Consider the following 18398-nt stretch of genomic DNA (forward strand, 5'->3'; position numbering starts at 1 on the left):
GAATAACAAGATGCTTCAAATTTGTATGAGGCTTTTGTTGTTCAAGTACTTCTCTATCATGCCTTGAATCACCAATATCATCTTCACCCCATATGAACTCCAATCCTTTAAGATTTATCTTATCCTTCAAATTGGCATCTTTAGCATCATTGGCACATGCAACATTTTTAAGTCCTGAAATGGTAAGTCTTCCACGTAGATGCTTGAGCTTTCCCAACTCATTAATACTTGATCCAGTTTGCCTGTCTAAAACAAAATCTGTTACTATTAGAAGAGCTTTCAACCTACCCATTCCTTCTGGTATCCTAGCTAACTTTGTTCCCTTAATATCAAGATATAGCTGTTGAGTTTTTTACACAGGAAGAAAAAACAGATCTATTTTACCCGGGTAAAATATGAACAACTTGTTGAATTTGGAGCAACAAAGTAATATTCCCGGATAAAGTATGAAGAAGTTTTGGATTCAAAGAAAAGAGAACAGACAGAAGCAAAAAGAATGAGGAATTGAGAGAACAAGAAGATGATTCATTCATTACATTGATTCATCAAATATATGATATACATAGAGAGCTACAATAATATTTTTAACTTGTGGAAGTGAACAAACATTAAATTCATCCTAATGATAACCTAGGACCTATCTAAAACTGGAAAGTACTTGACCAACTTTATCTAGTCAAAAAGTTTCTGTCAAATCATATGCAGGTCGTCTGTTACAGCAAAACGTACTTCATCCGGATAACATACGTACATTTACAGTTGCTGTATTTCATCCAGGTAACATGCATACTGTTGTTTGTTGCCACCTTTAACACTCCTTCTTGGCTACAAAACAACAGACTCTAATTTGCTTCCTCAAATACTCGAACCTGGTGGCAGCTAACGGCTTGGTCAAAATGTCTGTCAATTGAACTTCTAAGCAGCAGTGGACCAAGTTGATCTCCTTTGACAACTCTGCCTCCCTCACAAAATGGTATTTGATCTTGAAATGCTTAGTTTTGCCATGAAACACAGGGTTCTTGGCAATTGCAATAGTTGACTGATTGTCAACTTTGATATCTGTTGCTTCAACTTGTTCTTCATTCAAGTCATACAAAAGTTTCCTAAGATTAACAGCCCCAGCAGCTGCAATATACTCTGCTTCAGCTGTTGATTGAACAACAGTTTGTTGCTTCTTTGAGCTCCAGCTAAAAAATCCTGATCCCAGAGTGAAGAAGTATCCCGATGTACTCTTCATATCATCAACCGATCCAGCCCAATCACTATCTGAATAACCGACCAGCTTCAGTTCCTCAGCTCTCTCAAACTTTACACCATAGCCTAAGGTGTCTTTAACATACCTTAAGACTCTTTTAGCAGCTTTAAAATGTGTAACATTGCAGCAGTGCATGAATCTCGATAGAAGATTAATAGCATACAAGATGTCTGGCCTTGTTGCTGTCAAGTAGAGTAGGCAACCAACCAAACTCATATACTCCTTTTCATCTATTCGATCATTCTCACTGGTGCTTGAGAGTTTTTCTCCTAGTGCAACAGGAATGCTCACAGGCTTGCACTTTGACATGCTGAATTTGCTTAAAACTTTCTGTGCAAATACTTGCTGACTTATGAAAATTCCATCAACATTCTGATTTACTTCCATGCCAAGGAAGTAGGTCATCAAACCTAAATCAGTCATCTCAAATACATCTAGCATTTGCTTCTTAAAGTCTTCAACCAACTCACCCTTGCAGCTAGTAACCAATAAGTCATCCACATAAAGTGAGACTATCAACAAGGTTTCTTTTTCAGCCTTCTTCACATAGAGTGTAGGCTCACTTATGCTCTTCTCAAATCCAAGATTCGACAGGTATGCGTCAATCCTGTCATACCAGGCCCTTGGAGCCTATTTTAGGCCATACAAAGCCTTCTTGAGCTTGTAAACCTTGTGTTATTCACCAGCAACCTTAAATCCTTCAAGCTGTTCTATGAAGATTTCTTCCTTGAGAAATCCATTTAGAAATGCTGACTTTACATCCAATTGATGCACTTTCCACTGTTTTTGAGCAGCTAAGGCAAACAACAACCTTATGGTGTCTAACCTTGCAACAGGTGCAAAGGTTTCAAAATAATCAACACCTTGCTGCTAACTGTACCCCTTCACAACTAGTCTGGCCTTATGCCTGTTCAGAGATCCATCTGTATTGTTCTTGGTCCTGAACACCCATTTGACACCTATTATCTTTCTGTTTACTGGCTTATCAACCAGCTCCCATGTGTCATTTTTATGGATCATCTCCATTTCAGCTTCCATGGCCTTCTTCCAGCATTCTTCTTTAACAGCTTCTTCAAAATTTGAAGGTTCAACTATTGCAACATTACATCTCTGGTAGATGTCTGCAATGGTTCTGGTGCCTCTCACAGGTTCTTCATCAAAGTCTTCATCAGCTGGCCCTTCTTCAGCTAGTTCCAGACTAATTTCCAGCTGATCTTCATCAGTTAACCTTGCATCAGCATCATTCCAGCTCCATATTCTGCCTTCATTAAACCTCACATCCCTACTCACCAAAATTTTCTTAGTTGAGGGATCATACACCCTGTAACCCTTATTGGTACTGCTGTAACCAACAAAGATCCCAGGCATAGATCTTTTGTCAAGTTTGGTTCTCTTTTCAGCTGGTATAAGAGTGTAGCAGACACAACCAAACACCTTTAGGTGTGAAACTGTTGGTTTAAAATCATGCCAAACTTCAAAAGGGGTTTTGTCCTTAACAGCAGTGGTAGGCAGCCTGTTGAGCAAATACACTGAAGTATTTGCTGCTTCAGCCCAAAATTTGCTTGGCAACTTGCTTTCAAATAGCAAACATCTAGCCATATCAAGTACTGTTCGATTCTTCCTCTCACATTCTCCATTTTGCTGAGGAGTATAAACTGTTGTTAGCTGATGATGAATTCCAGCTTGTTCACACAACTTTTGAAACTTCTCAGATAGATACTCAGCACCATTATCTGATCTCAAAGTTTTGATCTTGCAGCCTGACTGGTTCTCAACTAGAGCTTTAAACTTGCTGAATGCTTCAAACACTTTTGATTTTAGCTTTAAAAAATAGATCCAACAGAATCTACTGAAATCGTCAATGAACAGCACAAAGTATTTGCTATCATTCAAAAAAGAAGACTTCATTGGTCCACAAATGTCAGTGTGAACTAGTTCGAGCTTGCCTCGAGCTCTCCATGCCTTATTAACTAGAAAAGGCAGTCTTGCCTGCTTACCAAGCTGGCAGGCTTCACAAACATCATCACTGACCTCAATTTTGGACATGTCTTCAACCAAATTCAATCTGTTTAGTAAACCAAGTGACTTGTAACTGACATGGCCTAACCTCTTGTGCCATAAGCTAGCTAAGTCAGTAGCACCAGCATAGGCCTTTTTTTCTAACTAGTTTACATCTAGCATAAAGCACCTATCTGTCATTGCTACTGTGACCAACTCCTGACCATAAGAGTCTTCAACTATGCATGAGCCATTCTTAAAAGCAAGTGAGTAACCTTTTTCTACAAGCTGACCAACACTAAGCAGATTCTGATCTATGTCAGGCACAAAAAGTACATCAGAAATCACTTTGTTACTTGACTTTGTGTTGATCACCATATTGCCCCTGCCTTTGGCTTCAATCAGGTTCCCATTGCCAATCCTGATCTTTAAGGCAAAACTTCTATCAAGCTCCTTGAACAGTCTTTCATCAGCTGCCATGTGGTGTGTGCAGCCACTATCCACTAGCCAATCACAACTGACTTTGCTCGAGGTTGCAAAACAGGAGGCTGTAAAAAAATGCTCCTCCTGAGCTTGAAGATCCTCAGCAGCCTTAGCTTGCATTTGTTGCTGAGCTTGTGCCTTCCCTCTGTTTTTGCACACCCTCTCAACATGTCCCAGCTGTTTGCAGCTCCTGCACTGAACATCTGGTCTGTGCCAGCAGTTCTTCTCTAAATGTGAAGTTTTCTTTCAGTGAATGCATGGTGGAAATCTATTCTTCCCTGCATCTCTCCTTGATTTCTCCCTTCTATCGACCCAAGGTTTCTTCCCCTTTTGACTAGAACCTGAACCTTCCTTGGCCTTTGCTTGGAAAGCTCCTTCAGGATGCTCATCCTGCCTATTGGCCCTTCTTTGCTCAAGTGCATATAGGGAATTTACCAACTCAGACAGCGAGATAGCTGATAAATCCCTCGAGTCCTCCAATGAAGAAATTTTTGACTCAAACTTCTCTGGAAGAGTTGTAATGACCTTTTCAACAACTCTGCTCTCACTGAAATCATCACCAAGGAGCCTAATGTTGTTAACTATGGCCATTATTCTGTCAGAGTACTGCTTAATGGTCTCTGACTCTCTCATCTTCAGATTCTCAAAATCCCTCCTAAGATTGATCAGCTGCTGCTGCCTTGTCTTAACTGACCCTATAAACTCCTCCTTTAGCTTCTCCCATGCTTGGTTTGGTGAGTCACATGCCATTATCCTAGTAAAAATCACATCGGATACTCTATTTTGCAAGCAAGCCATTACTTTATGCTTCTTGGCACACCCTTCACTATGTTGCCTCATCTGAGCAATGGTTGGATTGGCCCTCAATGGAGGTGGTTCAGCATCATTCTCGATCACACTCCACAAATCATGTGCTTGAAGGTATGTCTTCATCTTAACTACCCAAATGTGGTAGTTTTCTCCAGCAAACACAGGTGGGGGTGGTGGTGTGAAACTCATTTTTACAGCAAACAAAACAGACCAATAAAAAAATAGCTTCTGCTTCTTTTCTCTCAAACACAACCAAAGTCCTCAAAGACTTAGGCTCTGATACCATTTGTTGAGTTTTTTACACAGAAAGAAAAAATATATCTATTTTACCCGGTAAAATATGAACAACTTGTTGAATTTGGAGCAACAAAGTAATATTCCCGGATAAAGTATAAAGAAGTTTTAGATTCAAAGAAAAGAGAACAGACAGAAGCAAAAAGAATGAGGAATTGAGAGAACAAGAAGATGATTCATTCATTACATTGGTTCATCAAATATATGATATACATAGAGAGCTTACAACAATATTTTTAACTTGTGGAAGTGAACAAACATTAAATTCATCCTAATGATAACCTAGGACCTATCTAAAACTGGAAAGTACTTGACCAACTTTATCTAGTCAAAAAGTTTCTGTCAAATCATATACAGGTCGTCTGTTATAGCAAAACATACTTGATCCGGATAACATACGTACATTTGCAGTTGTTGTATTTCATCCGGGTAACATACATACTGCTGTTTGTTGCCACCTTTAACAATAGCATGTTGATCAATCTCCTCATGTCTCTCGGCAACTCAACAAGGTATTTGCATTCCCACAATTTTAATGCTTGCAAATTATACAATGCACACAGAGAGTTTGGTAACCTTTTGATTGAAGTTTTTGAGAGATTCAAATTTCGTAAATGCTTCAAGTTACCAATATCTTCTGGTAATTCTTTAATATTTCCATAATTAGCCAAAGAAAGCACTTGAAAGCTTGATATCACCAACAAATCATGCATTAGCACATCATTGACAAATGATGACCACAACAATGACTTTGTATTTAGGAAAGTATGCAGACCATTTGCTTCACGTAAACACTGAAATTTTTGTCGCACGTCATATTTTTCTTGGACATTAGAAAAATGACGGGTCCTCTCAGTTATTACACAAGAACCACCACAACCTTCCAATCTGCAGATGAACTCTGCGGTGACAGATTTAGCCAAATCACTAATTAGATTATGCATGAAAAAACACCATTTCTTTCCTTTAGATTGTTGAAAAAATGACCTCAATCTCAAATCTTTGAAATACTCATTACGTTGTTCTTCTAGATCTCCATTGTCTTTGGAGAGCTCAAAAGACCTTCAGCCTTCCATAAGTGAATAAGTTCTTCCTTTTCAAATTCGTAATCTTTAGGGAAAATTGAACAATAAGCAAAACATCGCTTTAAAGGTGATGGAAGATAACGATAACTTAGGGTTAAAGCTGGAAGAATATTACTTGCATAATTTGGAATGTCCCAAAAATTGCTTTGTAATATTTTCTTCCACTCATCAGCATCTGGTTTGCAACGCAGAAGACCTCCAAGAGTTTTTGCAGCCAAAGGGAGACCGCCACATCTTTTAACAATTGCTTCACCGATTGCCATCAGATCTGGATGCTTGGTGGGGCTTGAACCATCAAATGCATGCTTTGCAAATAACTTCCAACAATCATCATCTGATAACACATATAAATAATAAGTTGCAACGTTCCTCATGATTGCTGCAACGTTTCAATCACGTGTTGTTACAATAATCTTGCTATTCTTGGCCCCAGAAGTGAAGGGACTTGCAAGCTCTTTCCAATGAACATAATTCTTGTTCCAAACATCATCCAATATGATTAGATATTTTTCTCCCGACAGCTGCTCTTTGAGTTTAAAATTGCAATATAAAAGTATTCAAACCTATTGATAATTTTTAAATATTCAAACTTTAAATTAAAATATCAATTAATTTTATTGATTGTATTATTTTATTAAAATTATTATTTATGTAAAATTGTTTTATTTAATATTTTATTCTTCTATTTAATATTTTTATTATATTTTCCTTTTAAATGTATATATGATTTAATTAGATTTTTTTACTTCAAAATTTTTGGACTAAATTTTATATCAAAATAATTTTAAAATTAAAATTTCAAATTGTAAAAATATTTTATTAAATTAAAATATTAATTAATTTTATTGGTGATATTATTTCATCAATATTTTTATTAATGTGAAATTATTCTAATTAATATTTTTAATTGTATATTTTGTCTAAACATCGAAGAAAGTATAATGTCAAATTTAGCCTTTGTGTACATTTTTTTGTCAATTTGACTTATTTTTTAGCTAAATTTGGTTCTCAACCTTTTAAAAGAGTTGATTTGCTATTTTATAGAAATATTGACTAAAATGTTAAATTTTTAAACATGCAAGTTGAATGACAATCCACTGTGTGAATAAATGAAGTAATTGCATTTAAACATTTACAAAACAACATAAAATAAGATAAAAACAGATAAAATAACATATAACATATAAAAGAGAAAATATTAATAATAATTAATAAAAAAATAAAAAAATGAATTCTTTTTTTTTCATTGTATTTTTGTAGTCTTTTTATATTCTTTATTCTTTTTCAACTCTTCCATGTTATTTTGTTTTGAATTTTTATACTTTTTTAATACTTTTGAGGTATTTTATTTTAAATATTTTATAATTATTAAATTATTGTTGAAGTAACGTATAAGAAAAAAAAGTGTCATGTCAGTATGAAGTTGTAACATCCTAAATTTGGCCTAGACGTTACGGCCAAATCTAGGAATGTTACGAAGGAAAATTATAAATTCGACCTTATCATTTTGAAAACATCGTATATTTTTGTTACCAAAAGAGTTCAGTTATTTTTAAAAAAATGTGTTGTTATACTTATTAGTTAAACCATCAATTGTTTACATTTTCAAGTTAAACAAATAATTTGTAGCGAAAGTTCTTAAGTCGTTAAGTTTTGAAAAGTCGATTTTTTTTTAAAACGGTTAATTTCGTAAATCGTTTCGTCACATGTCATGCAAGATATTCCAAATTAAAAATCCAAATCTAAAATTAAACCCAAATGTCCAGAGAGTTTCAAAATTACAAAACTCTCAAAACCAGAAAATTAAGCAAATTTTATAGAAATAGAGTTTTACGGAATAGTGGTCACATTCAAGCTTCCGTCGCACCGACCCACCTAAGTCTGAGGGTTACCTGAATGAAATAAACAAATAAAGGGCGAGTTCTGATAACTTAGTGTGTAACTCATACATAAACAGAAATTCAGACTCAATCTTATGACACTACAGATACAGACGTAAATCTTTTGCAGGACCAGAATTATACAGAATCATATAGATACAAATATGCATAATCCTACCCCCAATCCTCTACACACCAACTCCAACCATTCCAATACACCTCGTGGGGTATAAAATATCCACCCATCCTTACACACCACATAGTATTCATACAACACTTTTCAGAACAGTAATAGCATTGCTGCCAGTATATTGACGAAATTTTGCCTTTCACAAAATACTTCCTCCTCATAATACATAACCTGCCCAATAGCTAGATACAGATAGAGCATAAGATAAAACATAATAACAGATACCAAAATGTATATCATGTGCATGCTCGTATAACAAATGCTAAACATGTTCATTCATAGTAGAATAGTTCATTCATATCATTTCACACAATACTCAAGTAGATGTAATTTATGCCAATTTCAATCTAATAGAGTGATAGATTTCATGTTTTAAAGTTTATGCCAAACATACTGACCCTACAGAAAGCCTACAGTCGATCGAGACGATATGTACAATCTTAAGAAAAAATTCTAAAATTTGGACCCACATGCCCAAAATGGCCTAGCCCGTGTGGCCTACAGTGCTCAAAATAGCCTAGATTGTGTGTCGCACACGCCATGTGGCATCGACAGGCCCTAATTTTGGCTTTCGCTGATTGCCTTTTTTTTCAAGTTTATTATTACACACCTGACTCGATTTTGATGCTAACACTACTATAAGGTAACCAGAAACTAAAATAGACAATAGAAAGTCTAGAATCAATATCCATTCTAGAATTTTAATTGAATAACCTCTCGACTACAACGCAACCAAAATCAATTTCAACTAAATACTGCACGCACAACCGCTTCAAAACTTACCCACGTCCACGACAACCCCTAAGCTCTAATTCGCAACCGAAGAATTTTGAATTCCTTGAACTTCACCTAAGAATATAACAAAAAAAAAAAACAGTGAATTCATACTCCCTACATAAAAAAGATTGCTCACCGGAAAGAGATTCTCTAAATCGAGATTCGAGAAAGACAAAAAGAATACGGAACATCACTTACGCAATAGTCCAATCGCTCACTAGCAACACTAAAAACCCATACAACGGAAAATGGCATGAACTGCCGTTGAACCACCAAGAAAGAAGAAGTGGAAAAATTGGAAAAACTTACGAAAAAAAAAGGAAATTGGAAAATGAATATCTTTTTTACTTATGAAAAAAAAGGAATTTTGGGAAAGGAAAAATAAAAATAATAACCAAAATAGATGAATTAGATATTTTGATAACCACCAACTCAATTGGATAGCTACCCAGATTTTTTCAAAATTTTAAATTTTATACAAAACCTATTCACTTAACATTTGCCTATGAGAAAGCTTGAGCCTACGACTTTAAATACTAAATTAAGACACTTAACCATTGATACAAATACTAATTTGTAATAAAATTTGTAAAAACAAAATTAAGAAATCAAGGTGTTACAAAAGTACATGTGGGCTGCCACACAAGTTCTACGCCAATATTATTAAAATTAATATTTTAATCAGCATTTTCATTAAAAATGATTTGATTATTTTTGAAATGTTCATAGTTAAATTTAGCTAAAAGAAGAATAAGAGTAAAATTGATAAAAAATATAAATATTTGAACTAAAATTATCATTATGCCTTAAAAATTTAACGGGCATGATTATTTTTAGTCAACCTAAATATTAATGAAGATAAAAATTAATGACTTTTTATCCTAAAATATTATTTATTTAGTACATAATCAGTATATATTTTTGTTAGAGATCTCAGAATGCCCCAATTTTCGGAATTCGTGAATGTTGGCATAGGTTTAATTTTGTTAGTGGGCCTCTAGAAGGCCCAAGCTTAAGATAGAACCCGTAATTTTAGTTAATTTTTGTTCCATAAGAAAAAGGGAGTGAAATTATGAAATAGGACCTATGTGAAAATGTTTGAAAATGCTATAGGCTAAATTGAAGTGGCCAAATAAATAGGAGTGCAAAATAGGAGGATTTGCATGACAAACCTCCCATTTTACATGAAGTGGCCAGCCATCATGTTGTTGTAGACAAAATGTGCACTTGATATCCATAATTTATGGTACAAATTGATACAAATTGATAATAGGTTAGGTAAATGTTCCATGATAATGGGTTAGGTAAATGTTTCATGATAATGGGTTAGGTAAATGTTTCATGATAAGAATTTCATGTCTTTTGTATTAAAGAATTAAATGGATGAAATATGAAGTTTTATTAAAAGAAAAAGGGGTGAAAAGAACAAAGTTTTGTCCATCTTTGTTCATCATAGCTGAAAGTTAGAGAAGAGAAAGGAGAGGAGAAAGCTCTTGAATGTTCGGTCACTTGGGGAAGAAAATTGAAGGTAAGTTCATGGTAGTTGGCTTCTACCTTGATGTTCATGAGTTCTTCTTGATTCTACCTTAACTCTTGAAGCATATTTTGGTTTTTAGTTGTGTTGTGAGCATTTAGTTATGAATTAAAATGAAGGAAATGGTTGTTGTTTCATGTTCTTTTGATGAAAAAAATGGAAGATAGGTGAAGTTGAGCCAAACAAATGAGCATGCATGTGCCTTAGATGTTAAAGGAAAAAAATCAGCTAACATGTTGTTCTTTAAAATGATGAAATGGAGATTATTCTTAAGTAAAATCATAGATATGTGATGATTGATTGGTGATATACATGTTTAAATAACATGCATGCAAGGTATGTGTGAAAGAGTGATTTGGTAATAAATCTGCTTGGGACAGCAGCAGTAATGTGACTTTGGAAAATCACCATAAATTGTGGGAGATGAATTAGAAGCTGAATAAATTATGTAATTAAAGATTATTGAGTCTAGTTTCTAATGAAATAAACAAGAACATATTTTGAATTATGTACAATGAGAAATTTGATTCGTAATGAAGAGTGGTCAGATTAGTCAAACAGTGAAACATGGGAAACTTTGAGAAAAATCTGGTATTGATTGGCTAAACCAAAAATTATGAAAATTTTATGGATAGAAGATATATGAGTCTATTTTCAGGAAAAATTAACGGAACTTGATTTGGAGTTTCGTAGCTCCAGTTATAAATGATTTAGTGACTGTTGCTCAGGAAGACAGCTTGGAGTGAAATTATGATTATGTGGTAAACATTGACAAAAATTTGTTAATGAGTTGCTTATTGATTTCTTATAAGCTTACTATGATTTGTAGGTGTGGTTGGCCGAATATTGTAAGGGGTTAATACGTAGTTTGTATTTGAATAGTTAGATTAACGTGTTAGTAATCCAATTGTAGGCGGTTCGTGTGTGGATCTCAATCAAGATATCGTCGCAAAGCAGTGTGTAACTAACACCCTCTTTCTTAGTCTAGATCAGCAAAAGCCGAAAAGTCGAAATGCCGAAAACCGGTATTTTGTAGATTTGCGAGTGTGCGAATGCTCGTGTGGTAAATCGATTAATGTTTTTGGTAAGCTGCAATGTTTGGACTGCAAAGTGCATGATTTACGTGCCCTCGATATTTTTGGGCTTAATGGGCCAAAATTGGAATGATGGGCCAACGGCCCAATTCGTAAGAACCCTCGGTATGTGATTCTCATTAGTACGTGAAAGGTAGGAATATGCATGAAAAACCCTAAAATAGATAAATTCTGAAATACCTTTAAAAGTGGAAAATTTACGTTTTACCGTAGGAGATAAATTACGAAATACCTCTAGGTTAAATTGACCTAAATGCATGTTTGATTGTTGTTATTTCTTGCATGCCATGTTGTTATTATCGATGCATGGGGCGGGATATTGACGAGGAAGTACTGAAATTGGCTTGTCCACGTATTGGAGGCTTTACCTCAATTTATTGTTAAGCGAGCGACAAAGGTCGCAAGCTGTGGAGTGTTAAATTTGGGTGGGTTGAGCTATTCCCACATGGAGTGTATGGCTGGTACGGTGGAGTGTAGTGGTTGGTGGGTTGAGTAGTCTCCCAAATGGGCTTGCATATGTTTACTAATGTTGCATGTATTTTGAAATGGGCCTATGGGCCATATCATTATCTGAATAAAGGGCTAAGGCCCGGTTATTATGTCTGAAAAGGGCTCGCCCAGTACCATTATTACTGAATGGGCTTAGGCCCAATGGGCTTGAGTGACTTGGGCTTTGAATGGGTTTTCCTTACACACTGAGTTTCCCCAAACTCACCCCTTTTATTTTCATCCATGCAGGAAATCCCCAACCATAGTGGGCTTGGAGCTGTGAGGGAATTCGGAGTGGCCACCCGTTCTGAAAGTTTGATTTTCTTCTGGTGAATTGGACATCCTTTTAATTACGTGTGAGGTTTTGGGCTTTTAATGTAATAAGGCCGCTTATTTATTTTGATGGTTTTAATATGTATTACTAAGATAGGTAATACTTATTTTAAGCTGTTGAAATTGGATAGCTTTAGGCACACGTTTTCAAAAACAACAATTGATTTCAAAATAACACGACAACAAGCAAAGCTTCCGCAATGAAAGTATTTTCCAAAATTAATCACTTTTCCTAAAAATGACTTAATCAAATCGGTTTCCTAGAAATATCCATGACGTTAAGGTGTGGCAATGGTGGTATGCATGTCTAGGATTGGATCCGAAGGGAGCTTGGTACTTAAGTAGTCCAATGGACTCACCACTTCTTTTCCGGTTTCTTACCTGGTGCACAGCTTCCATTCACTTTAACCCTTAATGAATTAATCTTTTGAACATCAAGTACGATTTTCTGGACTTAGAATGGAAATTTTTTTTTTACGTTTTTGATGTGGCATGCCGGATCCGGCTATAACTTCTGGGCCAAGTTTGGGGTGCTACATTTAGTGGTATCAGAGCCTAGGTTGTGACAACTCGACTGTGGAATGGGTTTACAAAAACAAAGATTTTCGAAAACGAAAATTTTATAAAGAATGCGAAAACTCGATTTTCAAAATTTAGATCTTTAGAAGGTGGCATTCCGAATCTCCGGCTCAAGTCTGTAAGTATTACTCGAACTTTTCGAATATTTTTTGAATTATCTGTTCATCTTGAAACCCTACTAGGATACTCTAGATAGGATGATTCGAAACCATAGGAAAATCGATAAGAGATCAAAGCGTAGCTAGACTTGATTCTACGAAAACAAACTTTGAATTCTCGTCGATTCATAAAACATCGTAATAAACACGGAATATTGAATTGATGCATAAAAATTCGTAATCAAGATAAATCGATATGAGTACGAGAGCTACTCGGGGAAGAGGCCGTGGTCGAGGCTGAGGTAGTACTCAAGCTGGATCTTCGTCTTCTGAACACATACCCACTGGAGTAGCACGACCACCACCGATGGATGAGAATGGGCCGTATGATAAGGCCGCCGAGGATGATGCCCTGTCACAGGCAATGCTTCGTGTTCTGGAAAGGGTTGCCAGAGCAAGTTCGGGCAACGAAATTTAGGGATCTATTTCTGAATGACTTCGGGACTAACAGAACGGAGATCTTTAAGGGCGTGTCTGGTATAGCCCCGAATGTGGCGGAATATTGGTTGGAGGCCACAAAACGGATTATGGACGACTTGGACTGCTCTGAGGAGATTGTGAGTGGGGTATCTGTACTAAGTCCCTTGGGTCACTCGGTTAAGGTAGACAAACTGTATAGGAATGTACCCTTAGAAACTCAAGGCAAGGTTTTTCTGGAGATCGATGGAGTTACTGTTCGGAGAGTTTGACCTCATTTTGGGAATGGATTGGCTTGTTAAGCATAAGGCGACTCGGATTGTCTTGCTAAGCGAATGGTGTTAAGAACTACAAAGGATGAGGAGGTTATGGTGATAGGTGAGAGAAGAGATTATTTGTCCAATGTGGTGTCGGCATTAAGAACCGAAAAGTGGATTCGGAAAGGTTGTGAGGCCTAATTGGTATTTGTAAGTTAGTCGGAAGAGGAGGGACTGACAGTGGATAAGGTTAGGACCGTAAAGGAGTTTCAAGTTGTTTTCTGGAGGAGCTTCTAGGATTGCCTCCGAACCGAGAAGTTGAGTTTGGAATAGACTTGTTGCCTGGAATGGCACCTGTGTCTATCGCACCATATAGGATGGCACCGAAGGAGTTAGTAGAGTTAAATGCTCAAATTCAAGAGTTGTTGGATAGGGGCTTTATTAGGCCAAGCGTGTCTTCATGGGGAGCACCAGTGCTATTCATGAAAAAGAAGGATGGTACGATGCAGATGTGCATTGATTATCGCTAGTTGAACAAACTGACGATTAAAAATAAGTATCCACTGCCAAGGATTGACGATCTGTTCGACCAACTTAGAGGAGCTTCTGTATTTTCCAAGATCGACCTTTGATCTAGATATCATCAGTTAAGGGTCAAGGAGGCAGATATCCATAAGATAGCATTCAGGACTCGGAATGGTCATTATGAGTTTCTGGTTATGCCATTTGGACTAACGAACACTCCTGCAGCGTTTATGGATCTGATGAATCGTGTGTTCTAACCATTTTTGGATCAGTTCGTAGTCGTCTTTATTGACGATATCCTAGTATATTCTGAAACGAACGAAACATGATGAGCATCTCCGTATAGTGCTGTAAGTATTAAGGGAGAAGGAACTCTTTGCGAAGTTCAGCAAGTGTGAATTTTGGTTGAGGGAGGTAACCTTCTTAGGACATGTGGTCTCTGCCGAAGGGATTAAGGTGGGCCCTCGAAAGATTGAAGCAATTTTGGAGTGGAAGCCACCTAGGACGGTGTCGGAAATTCGAAGTTTCCTAGGGTTGGCAAGATACTACAGAAGGTTTGTGGAAGGTTTTTCTGTGATGGCAGCACCTCTGACAAAACACATAAGGAAAGGAGTACCGTTTGTATGGACTAAGAAACAACAAGAAGCTTTTGAGAAGTTGAAGAAAGTTCTGACTGAAGCACTTGTGTTAATTCAGTAGAGTCTGGGAATGATTTTCTTGTGTGCGATGGACGCATCACACGTGGGTTTAGGCTGCGTGTTAATGCAAGAGGGTAAGGTGGTTGCATATGCATCACGATAGCTTAAGCCTCATGAGGGAAACTATTTGACTCATGATTTAGAGTTGGCGCAGTGATATTTGCACTTAAGATTTAGAGACATTACTTGTGCGGAGAAAGGTGTATTATATACACCGACCATAAGAGTTTTAAGTATTTGTTGACACAGAAGGAGCTGAACCTTAGGCAAAGGAGATGGATTGAGTTGCTTAAGGATTATGACTATTCGATCGAGTATCACCCAAGCAAGGCTAATGTGGTAGCCGATGCTCTAAGTCGTAGAGTCAGATGTCGATCCGAGAGAATTGTTTGCTCGTCTGAGTCTCAGATGATGATGGAAGTCTGTTGGCTGAGTTGTAAGTGAGGCCAACCTGGGTGGATCATATTAAGGAAAAACAGTTGAACGATGAGTCTTTGGTCGCTCGTTTTCAACAAGTTAAGAAAGGGGAAACTTCTGAGTTTGGGAGCCAGAAGAGACGATGCAACAGCAATACCCTCATCTGTTTGGATTAGGTAAATTTCGAGGACGAAATTTCTTTTAAGAGGGTAGAGTTGTAACGCCCCAATTTTCGGGAATTCTGTGAATGTTGGCATAGGTTTAATTATGTTAGTGGGCCTCTAGAAGGCCCAAGCTTAAGATAGAACCCGGTAATTTTAGTTAATTTTTGTTCCATAAGAAAAAGGGAGTGAAATTATGAAATAGGACCTATGTGAAAATGTTTGAAAATGCTATAGGCTAAATTGAAGTGGCCAAATAAATAGGAGTGCAAAATAGGAGGATTTGCATGAAAAACCTCCCATTTTACATGAAGTGGCCAGCCATCATGTTGTTGTAGACAAAATGTGCACTTGATATCCATAATTTATAGTACAAATTGATACAAATTGATAATAGGTTAGGTAAATGTTCCATGATAATGGGTTAGGTAAATGTTTCATGATAAGAATTTCATGTCTTTTGTATTAAAGAATTAAATGGATGAAATATGAAGTTTTATTAAAAGAAAAAGGGGTGAAAAGAACAAAGTTTTGTCCATCTTTGCTCATCATAGCTGAAAGTTAGAGAAGAGAAAGGAGAGGAGAAAGCTCTTGAGTGTTCGGTCACTTGGGGAAGAAAATTGAAGGTAAGTTCATGGTAGTTGGCTTCTATCTTGATGTTCATGAGTTCTTCTTGATTCTACCTTAACTCTTGAAGCATATTTTGGTTTTTAGTTGTGTTGTGAGCATTTAGTCATGAATTAAAATGAAGGAAATGGTTGTTGTTTCATGTTCTTTTGATGAAAAAAATGGAAGATAGGTGAAGTTGCCAAACAAATGAGCATGCATGTGCCTTAGATGTTAAAGGAAAAAAAATCAGCTAACATGTTGTGCTTTAAAATGATGAAATGGAGATTATTCTTAAGTAAAATCATAGATATGTGATGATTGATTGGTGATATACATGTTTAAATAACATGCATGCAAGGTATGTGTGAAAGAGTGATTTGGTAATAAATCTGCTTGGGACAGCAGCAGTAATGTGACTTTGGAAAATCACCATAAATTGTGGGAGATGAATTAGAAGCTGAATAAATTATGTAATTAAAGCTTATTGAGTCTAGTTTCTAATGAAATAAACAAGAACATATTTTGAATTATGTACAATGAGAAATTTGATTCGTAATGAAGAGTGGTCAAATTAGTCAAATAGTGAAACATGGGAAACTTTGAGAAAAATCTGGTATTGATTGGCTAAACCAAAAATTCTGAAAAATTTTATAGATAGAAGATATATGAGTCTATTTTGAGGAAAATTATCGAACTTGATTTGAAGTTTCGTAGCTCGATTATAAATGATTTAGTGACTGTTGCTCGGGAAGACAACTTGCAGTGAAATTATGATTATGTGGTAAACATTGACAAAAATTTGTTAATGAGTTGCTTATTGATTTCTTATAAGCTTACTATGATCTGTAGGTGTGGTTGGCGAATATTGTAAGGGGTTAATCGTAGTTTGTATTTGAATAGTTAGATTAACGTGTTAGTAATCCAATTGTAGGCGGTTCGTGTGTGGATCTCGTCAAGATATCGTCGCAAGCATGTGTGTAACTAACACCCTCTTTCTTAGTCTAGATCGGCAAAAGCGAAATGCCGAAAATCGGTATTTTGTAGATTTATGAAAAGCGAATGCTCGTGAGGTAAATCGATTAATGTTTTTGGTAAGCTGTAATGTTTGGACCGCAAAGTGCATGATTTACGTGCCCTCGATATTTTTGGGCTTAATGGGCCAAAATTGGAATGATGGGCCAACGGCCCAATTCGGTAAGAACCCTCGATGCGTGATTACGTTAGTACGTGAAAGGTAGGAATATGCATGAAAAACCCTAAAATAGATAAATTACTGAAATACCTTTAAAAGTGAAAAATTTACGCTTTACCCTAGGAGATAAATTACCAAATACCTCTAGGGTTAAATTGACCTAAATGCATGTTTGATTGTTGTTATTTCTTGCATGCCATGTTGTTATTATCGATGCATGGGATGGGATATTGACGGAGGAATCTGAAAGTGACTTGTCCACGTCTTGGAGGCTTTGCCTCATTTTCGTTAAGCTGAGCGCAAAGGTGCAAGCTGTGGAGTGTTAAATTTGGGTGGGTTGAGCTATTCCCACATGGAGTGTATGGATGGTGCAGGTGGAGTGTAGTGGTTGGTGGGTTGAGTAGTCTCCCAAATGGGCTTGCATATGTTTCTTGATGTTGCATGTATTTTGAAATGGGCCTATGGGCCATGTTGTTATCTGAATAAGGGCTAAGGCCCGGTTATTGTAATCGAAAAGGGCTCGCCCGATACCATGTTACTTGAATGGGCTTAGCCCAATGGGCTTGAGTGACTTGGGCTTTGAATGGGTTTTCCTTACACACCGAGTTTCCCCAAACTCACCCCTTTTATTTTCATCCACGCAGAAATCCCCAACCATAGTGGGCTTGGAGTCGTGAGGGAATTGAGTGGCCACCCGCTCGAAAGTTTGATTTTCTTCCGTGAGCAGGACATCCTTTTAATTACGTTTGAGGTTTTGGGCTTTTAAATGTAATAAGGCCGCTTATTTATTTTTGATGGTTTTTAATAAGTATTACTAAGATAGGTGATACTTATTTTAACTATTGAAATTGGATAGCTTTAGGGTGCGTTTTTAAAAACAACAGTTGATTTCAAAATAACACGACAACAAGCAAAGCTTCCGCAATGAAAGTATTTTCCAAAATTAATCACTTTTCCTAAAAATGACTTAATCAAATCGGTTTCCTAGAAATATCCATGACGTTAAGGTGTGGCAATGGCGGTATGCATGTCTAGGATTGGATCCGAAGGAGCTTGGTACTTAGCGATCCTATGGACTCACCACCTCTTTTCCGGTTTCCTACGGTGCATGACTTCCATTCACTTTAACCCTTAATGAATTAATCTTTTGAACATCAAGTACG

General features: G+C 36.6%; 1 long non-coding RNA gene and 1 pseudogene across 1 annotated transcript; one reads left to right on the top strand and one right to left on the bottom strand.

Annotated features, from left to right (window-relative positions):
* Window positions 1-5205: 5205 nt before the first annotated feature.
* On the bottom strand, window positions 5206-8687 carry LOC108451531 (putative disease resistance RPP13-like protein 1; annotated as a pseudogene).
* A 3385-nt stretch (window positions 8688-12072) lies between these two features.
* On the top strand, window positions 12073-18134 carry LOC128293225 (uncharacterized). The gene is made up of 2 exons (XR_008283350.1): window positions 12073-12250; window positions 17987-18134. It is a non-coding gene; the product is annotated as an uncharacterized LOC128293225 (long non-coding RNA).
* The last annotated feature ends 264 nt before the right edge of the window (window positions 18135-18398 follow it).

Source organism: Gossypium arboreum, chromosome 5 (genome assembly GCF_025698485.1).
Source record: "Gossypium arboreum isolate Shixiya-1 chromosome 5, ASM2569848v2, whole genome shotgun sequence".
NCBI lineage: Eukaryota > Viridiplantae > Streptophyta > Magnoliopsida > Malvales > Malvaceae > Gossypium > Gossypium arboreum.